Raw genomic sequence first — 10,169 nt, forward strand, 5'->3', positions numbered from 1 at the left:
TATATATATTTATAGACATATCAATGTTCATATATATATAACATGTATTTATCAATATATATACACATATGCTTTTATATGCATATATGTGTGTATGTATAATTTTGTAGGTAGGGGTAGAATTATCTCCCACTTGGCAGATGGGGAAATCGAGGTTCACAAAAATGAAGTAAGTTTTTTTGGTCACACACCCGTTAAGTGACCGAGCCAGGTGTGGAAAGTTCATTCAAGTCCAAAACTGTTATAATAATCACTGTGTTCACCTCTCTGCCTAGTAAGTAAAGCAGAGCCTGGCTAAAAACAGATCCTGGTGGTAGACCGCAGGAGACCCCTGCCCTCATCAACACTCTTTTGGGGCATGTCTTGGGCACCCCCACAAATCCTCCTCCTGCCGTGCAGCCCACATGCTTCTGTGTTATGGACTAGGCTATCCTGAGAGACTGAGGAATGCTTTCCAGAAGTTCAGGCACCCTCATCAGCCAGACTCGCCCTTTGCAAACGCAACCACCTATATCTGGCGTACTTCATGAGCCCTCACTGGGCTCTTCCTTAAGCACTTACAAACGGACTACTCAACCACTGCACTTGGAGGGTTTTCCAGGCATTAACACTAAGGTCAATGGCCTTCAGCTTCATATTTGGAAATGGACTTTGTTTTGTTTTCCAGTTTTGCACATCAGCGCTGCCCTTGTTGGTGGGAAGACTCTCTCTCTCTCTCTCTCTCTCTCTCTCATCTTTTCTGTCTTGAGAGATTCCAAACAGTGGATTCTTTGAGGTCATATTATCAAGTTCTTTTCCTGTTTGAAATACAGCTGTGTGAGCCCAGGACTTGAATGATTTAAATGTCTGGGAGGCTCTGGCAGGGCTAGCCGGCAGGTGGGCTCCTCCCCACCTCCCTGCCCCATCATAGCTGGCTGTACCCTCCCCATCTCTCCACTTTTCCTGGGCTTCCCCTCTTGCATCAAGTCCTTCATCCTTCCTACTCCTGTGAAAACCGTCAGGAAAACAGTGAAGGAGGCATGGGAGATTATGCGTTCCCTCTGTGCCCTGTGACCAGTGCAGCTTGTCACACACCTGCGTCCCTGCCAGCTAGGGGAAGCTGACACCTGGGGCAGAGCGCCCCAGCAGCTGCCGAACAGCACCCAATCCATTTCTTCCCAGGTCCAAGCGAAATGAAAAAGGGAATTAATTTTCTCTTGTCCTTGACTTTCTTCCTTCCAAACCTCAGCTCATTTGATACTAGAGTTTCCCTGACATTGCTCCCACCGCCCTGGAGCGTGCTTTAGCATTTGTCCTTGGCTGCAACCCTGCCTTTTGTCTGTCTTCTTCCAACATCTGCACTCAGACAGAGCTCCCCGTGCACCCACGGCTCTGCCTTCCACGCCTCTCGCGGTTCTTCTTTCCGCTGGGTGGAGATGGCACAGTTGCAACTGCTGGCAAGGGTTTAGCCCTTGCCCCGACCCAGGGTGCTGGAGCAGCCCTTCCCAGGAGTTACCAACTCCTGGCTCCCATAGGGACACTTCAATTAACACATCTATTTCCAAGCATATATATGGGCTTGTGAGTTATTTTTTTAGACAGCGTTTTTGGTCTTAATAAAGAGCATCTATGTTTCAGCTTCATGAATATGTTTGAAACTCAAAGGGCCTGGATCATAGAGAGATCTGCAACCAGGGATTCAGGCTGAGTAAACATTTCCACCTGCTCACACTCATGTATAAGACATAAGGCTTTACTTAAATACATAAACACTGATCTCTTTGGATGGAAGTATACACAGAGAACACTGTCTCCAGGAGCTTGCTAATTTTTCCTTTCAGAGATCCCCAAGGATCCTAGTCTAGGGATGTACACGCAATTAAGGACCAGTCTGGTGACTGATTAAACTTTTCCTTCACTTCCAAAAGGAGTGCATTCATTTCTTTTTTGCCTCCAGCCCAGTACCACTGACCACTGGCTGCTGAGTTAGCATGGTGATTTCAGCTACTCAACTAGCAAAATATTTTACATGATTCCATGGACAAGGTGAGAAAAGAGAAGAGGAAGGTACTTCAAGGAAAAGGTAGCTTCTCCGCAGCCCCCTTCCTCTTCACTCTCAGCTCTCATCAATTTGACTCTCCCAGGTCAAACAGTAGCTGGGACCTGTGGTGGCCTGTGGAAAGCCCTGGGCACTGTGGGGATCATAGTCAAGGAAACTGATATAGGACTTTCTCCTCCAGGATAAAGGATGATGAGGATGGCAGGCATCGTAAAGCAGCAGGCCATGAGAGGAGCTTACCTGCAGAAATCCGTCCCCCAGGGGACCAGGGGATATGCCATCCCTCTCTCCCCCATTCTCCCATCTTTCTGGTCGAGAGAGCTGAATAAGTGAACTGAGTTCTCCATGCTCTGGTGGCTGAAAGAAAAGGAGAAACCAGGAGATGTCCTCCACACACCTCAAAGGGATGGTCATCTTGTTTGCTGCAGCAACAGTGACCCACAGTGAGGGGATTACTCACTAACCACCAATCTAGAGCTTGTGATATTCCCATAAAAGATAGAAACTCAGGGGGGTCACAAAGAAAAACAATGGTGCATCTGCAGTGGATGCCATAGTGTGTCACCTAGACTCCCCTATAAGAATGAAGATTTTCTTCTGCCCTCCCTCCCTCTCCCTTCTGGAGCTTCTGAGAGACCTGTAGGCAGAGAGCACTCAACTGCCCGCCAGCCCTCTTTGGGAATTGCATTGGCACATCCAAGGTCATACCAACTTTCCAGGACAGATAACACTGAATACCTGACAAGGTGCAGGAGTATAAAATCTCACCCCCTCACCTCAGCTCTGGACAAACCTGAAGGGTCATACTTTGGAGCTCTTCATTAAATCAGGCTCTGTGGAGACTGCCCATTACAGCTCAACTTCTCCTCTTCCCAGTCCTGCTTCCTTCCCTCTTCTCTGGGGACGAGCCCAGGAGAACTCCCCTAATAGACTGGCAGGCTGCTCTCCATCTCAGTCTCCTTGCTGGGGAATCCCACCTGTGTCTCCACTAAGGGGGCCCAGGGAGGATGGTCTATCAGAAAAAAAAATGCACACCTAGCCAAGGAGAGCTCCTCCCTTGATCCCTAAATGTTAGATAAAAACCGAGCTGTAGTTTCATTGGACCCTGGTTATTTACTAAATGGTACATCTCTAATCATTTTCTTTTTCTTTTCTTTTTCTTGTTGTTGTTGTTGCTGTTGAAAAGACTGATATTTTAACAGAAGAAGATGTTGCCTGAAAAAAAATTTTTTTTAAGTTTTTATTTAAATTCCAGTTAGTTAACATACAGTATAATATTAATTTCAGGTGTACAATCTAATCACTTTCTTCTATGATAATTGCTCTTTTCAAGTGTTCCATTTCTTCTGTGGTCAATTTTGAAAATTTAGTTGCTATGAAATGATCCATTTCTTCTAGATTTTACAATCATTGCTCAAAAGTTACACATATTATTCTCTTGTATTTTATTTTCTCTTGTCTATGTCAGCTTTCAAATTCCTTATCTCTAAGACCAAACAGAAAAACAGAGCACTTCTTGGCACTCAAAAGGAGCAAACACACACAAAAAGACTTTCTGAAGCTGAAATGTGGTTTTTCCAACTTTCCAGTGTGGCAAGTGAAACAAAGCAAAGATGACACTGTTGAGATGTGAATTAGTGGCCTCGAGTCAAGTGAAAATACACACTAATGCACAGAGCAAAAGCTAAAGAAATGAAAACAATGAAGGAAAAGTCTAGAGAGCTGGAGGGTGGAACCAGGAAACCTGACATGCAAGTGTTGGGGATCTAGAAGAAAACAAAAAGGGATCACATAGCAAAAAGATAATCACTAAATTAAAAAAAAAAAAAAAAAAAAAAAACAGGAGAAAATTCCTGGGTGGAGAATAATGGGTTCTAGGAAATGTGAAATATATAAATCTTAAATTCAGAATCTGGAAAATGAAAAGAGGAAATTTCAAGGGAAATTCTAACAACATCTAGACCTAAAAGCACTAAACTATCTGAGCAACACCAGGTCAGCAGGGGCAGTGGTTGGGGACAGAAATAAGAGACATTCCAAATGTCTCTTCCAGGATTGGAAGAGGGGAAGCTGAAGGGGAAGGGGAAATGGAGCATGGGTCATTGAAGGTATTCTAACAGTTTTATGTCGTAGGGTAACAATGAGGGGAAGGCAATGTGAAAATAGAATGTCTTGCTTGGTAAAATAGTATCTTGCTAAGAAGAAGAAGGAGAAGAAGAAGATGAAGAAGAAGAAGAGGGAGAAGGAGAAGGAGAAGGATACAAAAATAAGTGATTATGAGTACAAGGAAAGTAACAGAAAATGTTAATAGAATGTAACAGTTTTATTAGAATGTATAAATTAACAAAGGGAAAAATAAGATGAGTAACAGTTTGATCAAACCAGTGAAAATATAGATAAATCACAACTATAAAGCAACATGAAAGGGAAGAAAAAGCAGGAATATAAGTTTTCAAATCATTTGGGAATAAACTGAATTATGTCTTTAAAAGACAGAGTTTATCAGAGAGGGTTAAAAGCCAAAAACATTTATACACTGGTTAAATAAATACACTTAAAAGAAATTGACAATGAAAGATTCAAATGAAAGAAATGGGAAGAAGAATGCCAGACAAATGCAAATGAATAAAAGGCAAGAGTGGCAACAATATTCAATATTAGACAAAGTAGAATTTAAGGTTAAACACTAAACAGGACAAAAAGGGACACTGCATAACACAGTGGTGAATATGAAGATATTTCATAAATTGTATGCGCAAAGCAATGTATCAGCTAAACATATAAAGCTAAGCATTAGACATGTAAAAAGAACTTGATTTTTAAAATTATACACAGGGATGCCTGGATAGCTCAGTCAGTTAAGCAGCAGACTCTTGGTTTTGACTCAGGTGGTGATCTCAGGGACATGAAATCATGAGATCAAGCCCCATGTGGGGTTCTGTGCAGGACTGGAGTCTGCTTGTCCCTCCCCATCTGCCTCCCCCCACCCCTCCACATGCACCTGCTCACTCTTTCTTTCTCTCTCTCTCTCAAATAAATACATACATACATACATACATAAATAAAATCTTTTAAAAATAAAAAATAAAATTAAACACAAAGATTTCAATACAATTCCAATAGAATATTTCATACTTAATTAAATTAAATATAGACATATGTAATTTTAAAAGCTCAATAATCTTGACTATATATAAAATTTATAATTGCTTTGTATAAAGAATATACTTATTCTATGTTCACAAACTATATAAAATATTGATCCTGTTCTTTCCCCAAAAGAAATGTTTTGAATATTCAAAAAAGTAGAGATTATATAGCTATAAAATAGAGGCCACATTTTCTAATCATATCCTAATAAAATTAGAGGCAGATAATAAAAACTGGCCAAAAATCTTAACTACTTAGAAATTAAAATATATAACCTTAGAAAATCCTTAGATTGAGAGAGAAATCAAAAGGGATATTACAACTTCTGAAGAAGTCAATTAAAAAACACTTTATACATAACCCATGGGTCAGAAAAAGCCATATTAGTAAAAATTAATAGTCTTAAATGCTTTAATTATTTAAAATTAACATTAAGACAGTTCAGAATTCAAGAAATTAAAACAGATAAACAAAAGACGTTTTTAAAAACTAGAATAGGAAACGTGCCAAGACAAAAGTTGAAACTAAAGAAATAGGAAAACATTTCAAATAAGAGAGAGTGAAAATAAATCTGAAGTCAAGTACTTGGAAAACAACAATAACATGAAATATGTTTTCACAAATTTGATTAAAGAAGAAAGAGATTAGTAATGTGAAAGTAAGCAAAAACACAAATGCAAGAGAAATTAAAATACAAGAAATTAATATATGCAACTTTTTGGTAACGATTTAAAAATTTAGAAGTGGATGATTTCCTAGAAAATACAAATTACCAAAATTGACACCAGAGGAAGCAGAACACTTGAACAGCAATTATGGTAGAAGAATTACGAACATGAGAACTATGACTTAGTAAATAATCAGGACCCAATAAGGTCACAGCTGATTTTTATCCGATACTGACACACCAGGTCAGTGTCATATGACCTACTCCTGGCCCTATGAAAAGATGGAGAGCTCTCTTGATTTATTTTATGAAGACAGCATAACTTTAATACTAGAATCCGAAAAGGAGATTATTTTATAAAAGGCATAGGCCAATCTCACATATGTCTATAGATGGGAAGAGTCAATCTAAACTATTAGTGAGTAGCCTATAATGATGCTTCAAAAGAAAAAATAGTCTAAACTGAAGTAGGGTTTATTCAGGGAATGCAGACTAGCTCCATATCTGGAAATCTATTAATATTATCCAGCATATCAATACATGAACGGAAAAATTATGTGATCCCATCAGTAAATGCTTAAAGAACACTTGATATTAAGTCTGAAGCCATTTCTAATTAAAACCTAAGTAAAATAGTAAAAGAAATTACTGAAATATGAATATAATCATGACTTAATTATAATAAATGTAACAATTAAATATTAGGTTACACAAATATAACAAAAAATGAAAGCAATTATTACTCTAAATGCCAACTGCCTAAAAATATTTAGATTAGAAGTCAGTAACTAAACAGAAATTCTTTCTCTCATTATAATTACTCAAGTATTTCTTTCTGATAAATGAAATGAGCCAAAAAATGCTATAAACATTAGAAAAGATAATATAAAATGCCCTCTTTTTATGCTGAGTGGATTATTGAGTTTCTAGAAAATTCAATAGGCTCTAATTAGAAAAACTTACCGAAGTGTATAAGAGAATTTGGCAAGGTAGCAGGATATAAGGTAAATATACAAAAATCAATGGCTTCTATTCCAGCAACGTATATGACAAATGAAAATAAAAAAAGTGTTCCATACACAAACTAGGAAATGCTAAAGAATGAGGTTAATAAGAAAAGCACAAGACCCACGTGAAGAAAATTATAAGATTTTATCAAAGAATATAAAGTAAGATCTGAACAAACGGAGACAGATAAAAGTATTTTCAGATGGAGAGACTTGGTATCATGCCAACTTGATTTTTCCAGAGTTGGTATCTGTAAATACAGTGTAATTCCCATTTGAATCCTAATAGGACTATTTGAACTGGATAAAAGGATCTTGTGCTTTATATTTTTAAAAAAATGTCTGAGACAATATATTTAAATATATATATATTTGATATATTTTTTTAAAAAAAAAAACAGAGTGAGCACTTGCCCTACCAAATATCACAACATGCTATAAAGTTCCTATAAACAAATTTATATGTTATTTCCATAAATGTAAATAAATAGGTCTGTGAAACAGAATGGGAAATCCAGAAATAGGCTATAAAATAAGCGAGAAATAAAACAGTAAATGAATGCTAATCACCAATTTGTGAGAAATATAAACAAAAATAAATTTCAGATAACTTAATGATTTAAAATGTGAAAAAAATAAAAATTACATCCAAGAGCCTATACCTTTAATCTAGAGACAAGGAGACCATCCAAATTGATGCTAGAAAACCAGAAGGTTTGTTTGGTTTTGTTTTAAGATTTATTTATTTATTTTAGAGAGAGAGAGCATGAGCAGGAGGGGCAGGAGAGGGAGAGAGAATCTCAAGCAGACTCTGTGCTGAGCACAGAGCCAGATGCAGGGCTCAATCTCACAATCCTGAGATCACTATGTGAGCCAAAACCAAGAGTCAAAGACTCAACTGACTGTGCCACCCAGGTTCCCCTAGAAAACAAGAAGTTTTAAAAGCAGAGCAGAGCAATTAAAAACTTAGGTATAGCAAGAGATACTAAAAATTAAGTCCATACACACAAATAGATTTGGGAAATATTTGCAATGCAATAGATAGGGTTAAATCTATAATATGTAAAGAGATTATATAAATTGACAAGAACTGGACAAACAACTGATAAAAAAATAAGTAAAGAAACAAAGAAGACAATAATCTGCTGGAGAGCAGATTTATTTATTTATTTATTTATTTATTTTTAAAGATTTTATTTATTTATTTGACAGAGAGAGAGATAGCGAGAGCAAGAACACAAGCAGGGGGAGTGGGAGAGCGAGAAGCAGGCTTCCTGCCGAGCAGGGAGCCCAATGTGGGACTCGATCCCAGGACCCTGGGATCATGACCTGAGCCCAAGGCAGACGCTTAACGACTGAGCCACCCAGGCGCCCTGGAGAGCAGATTTAAATGATCAACAAACATTAAATATATGCAAATTCTGAAGCAGTCAGGGAAATGTAAATTAAGGTAGCAATGGTGATGTGCAGCATGGTGACTATGGTTAAAAAGGTTATACTGCATATTTGAAAGTTGCTAAAAGAGTAGATCTTACAAGTTCTCATCACACACACAAAAAAATGTGTTACTGTATATGGTGATCGATGTTAACTAGACTTATTACAGTGATCATTTTGCAATATATACAAGTATTGAATCATTATGTTGTACATCTGAGACTAATACAATGTTATATGTCAATTATACTTCAGTAAAAGAATTACCAATGAGCAGTCACTTTATAACTATCAGGTATGCAAAAACTAAAACACTGGAAATGCCTTCTGCTGGTTTCTGTGTGGAAATATGATCTATGACAGCGGTTTTGGAAAGTGATCTGGCAGCATCTATTAAAATTAAGATATTAAAATTAGGAGCAGTCTCATTTCTCAGAGTTTATCTCACAGAAATAAAAGCACCTGTATGTGTGCACGTATATACAAGAATATTTATTGCTTGTACAGAAAAAAAATTCGTATCAATTAGGAATAGATGAATAAATTATGGCACATTTTTCATATGACAGCCTGTTATGCAAGCATTTAACAGGGTGCATTAGAGCTATGACAGGTGACCTATGAGTTGGAGCTCCAAGTTGGAGTGATTTTCATGAGTTACTATTTTTTTTTTTTTTTTGGTGAAAAATTTATATTTAGAGTTAGCCAGCTGGACTCAGTTTAGATGATCCCAGTTTTGTTGGCAACATCCAAAGCATCATAGTCAGGAGCCAGTCGAACATATGCCTTCTTCTCTCCAACAGGCCTGATCAAGGTGTTGACCTTGGCCACGTCAACGTCATAGAGCTTCTTCACAGCCTGTTTGATCTGGTGCTTGTTGGCCTTTACCTCCACAATGAACACAAGTGTGTTGTTGTCTTCTATTTTCTTCATGGTTGACTCAGCAGTCAGGGGGAATTTGATGATGATGACATAGGGATCAAGCTTGTTTCTCCTGGGGGCGCTCTTTCAAGGATATTTGGGCTGCCTTTGGAGACGCAGTGTCTTGGGTCGTTGGAATATAAGCGACGTGCCAATCTCTTTTTGTGTGTGTGTGACTGTGGACGCCTTTCAGCACTGCTTTCTTGGCCTTCAAAGCCTTTGCTTTGACTTCGGCTTTGGGAGGAGCAGGGGCTTCCTTCACCTTCGGCGCCATCTTTGTGAAAGGGATTCTTGAGTGATTATTGATAAAATAATATAAAGTATGTAAGATTAATGTAGAACATTGACCAAAAAAAATATAGAATGTGCATGTATGGTGATACATGTGTCTATGAAACCATTATATTTATGCATGCATGTAAAATTATGAGTGTGCATTTAAAATTAAATTTATTACCAAGTATTATAAAATAAAAAGGTGTAGGAGTGTGCATGGGAGGAAAAGATGACTTTTGAACTGGCTGAACAACCACAGGGTTGATGCACACATTAGAATTAATTTGGGAGGAAGATTGAGAACTCTGTTCTTGCTCTGGTTCTAGTTCTTGTCACCATCTTGGTCATGATATTAGAAAGATACAGAAACTATGTTGGTTACACTTGCAGATAAAGGAAAGAAGGATGAGATAGCTATTATGTTTGACGACAGAAATAAGATTCAAAACAAGCCAGAAGATTTAGCCCAGAGCTATAAAATGAACATTAATCATGATAAATATGAAATCCTGCATCTAGATTTGAACATACCCATTTCCTTAAAACATCTGTGTGGTAATTATCAGTTTCTGGTCTGTGAGTTCTATGAAGTCATTGACTGTCTTATTTATCTTCAAGTCCCCACTACCGACTACCCAGCATAGTGCCTGGCCCATAATTGCACAGGACAGAG

At 37.8% G+C, this 10,169-nt stretch overlaps 1 pseudogene; it reads right to left on the reverse strand.

Annotated features, from left to right (window-relative positions):
- Positions 1-8,980: 8,980 nt before the first annotated feature.
- On the reverse strand, positions 8,981-9,494 carry LOC145720806 (large ribosomal subunit protein uL23 pseudogene; annotated as a pseudogene).
- Between the last annotated feature and the right edge of the window lie 675 nt (positions 9,495-10,169).

Source organism: Leptonychotes weddellii, chromosome 3 (assembly GCF_054177405.1).
Source record: "Leptonychotes weddellii isolate Sample4059 chromosome 3, ASM5417740v2, whole genome shotgun sequence".
Taxonomy (NCBI): Eukaryota; Metazoa; Chordata; class Mammalia; order Carnivora; family Phocidae; genus Leptonychotes; species Leptonychotes weddellii.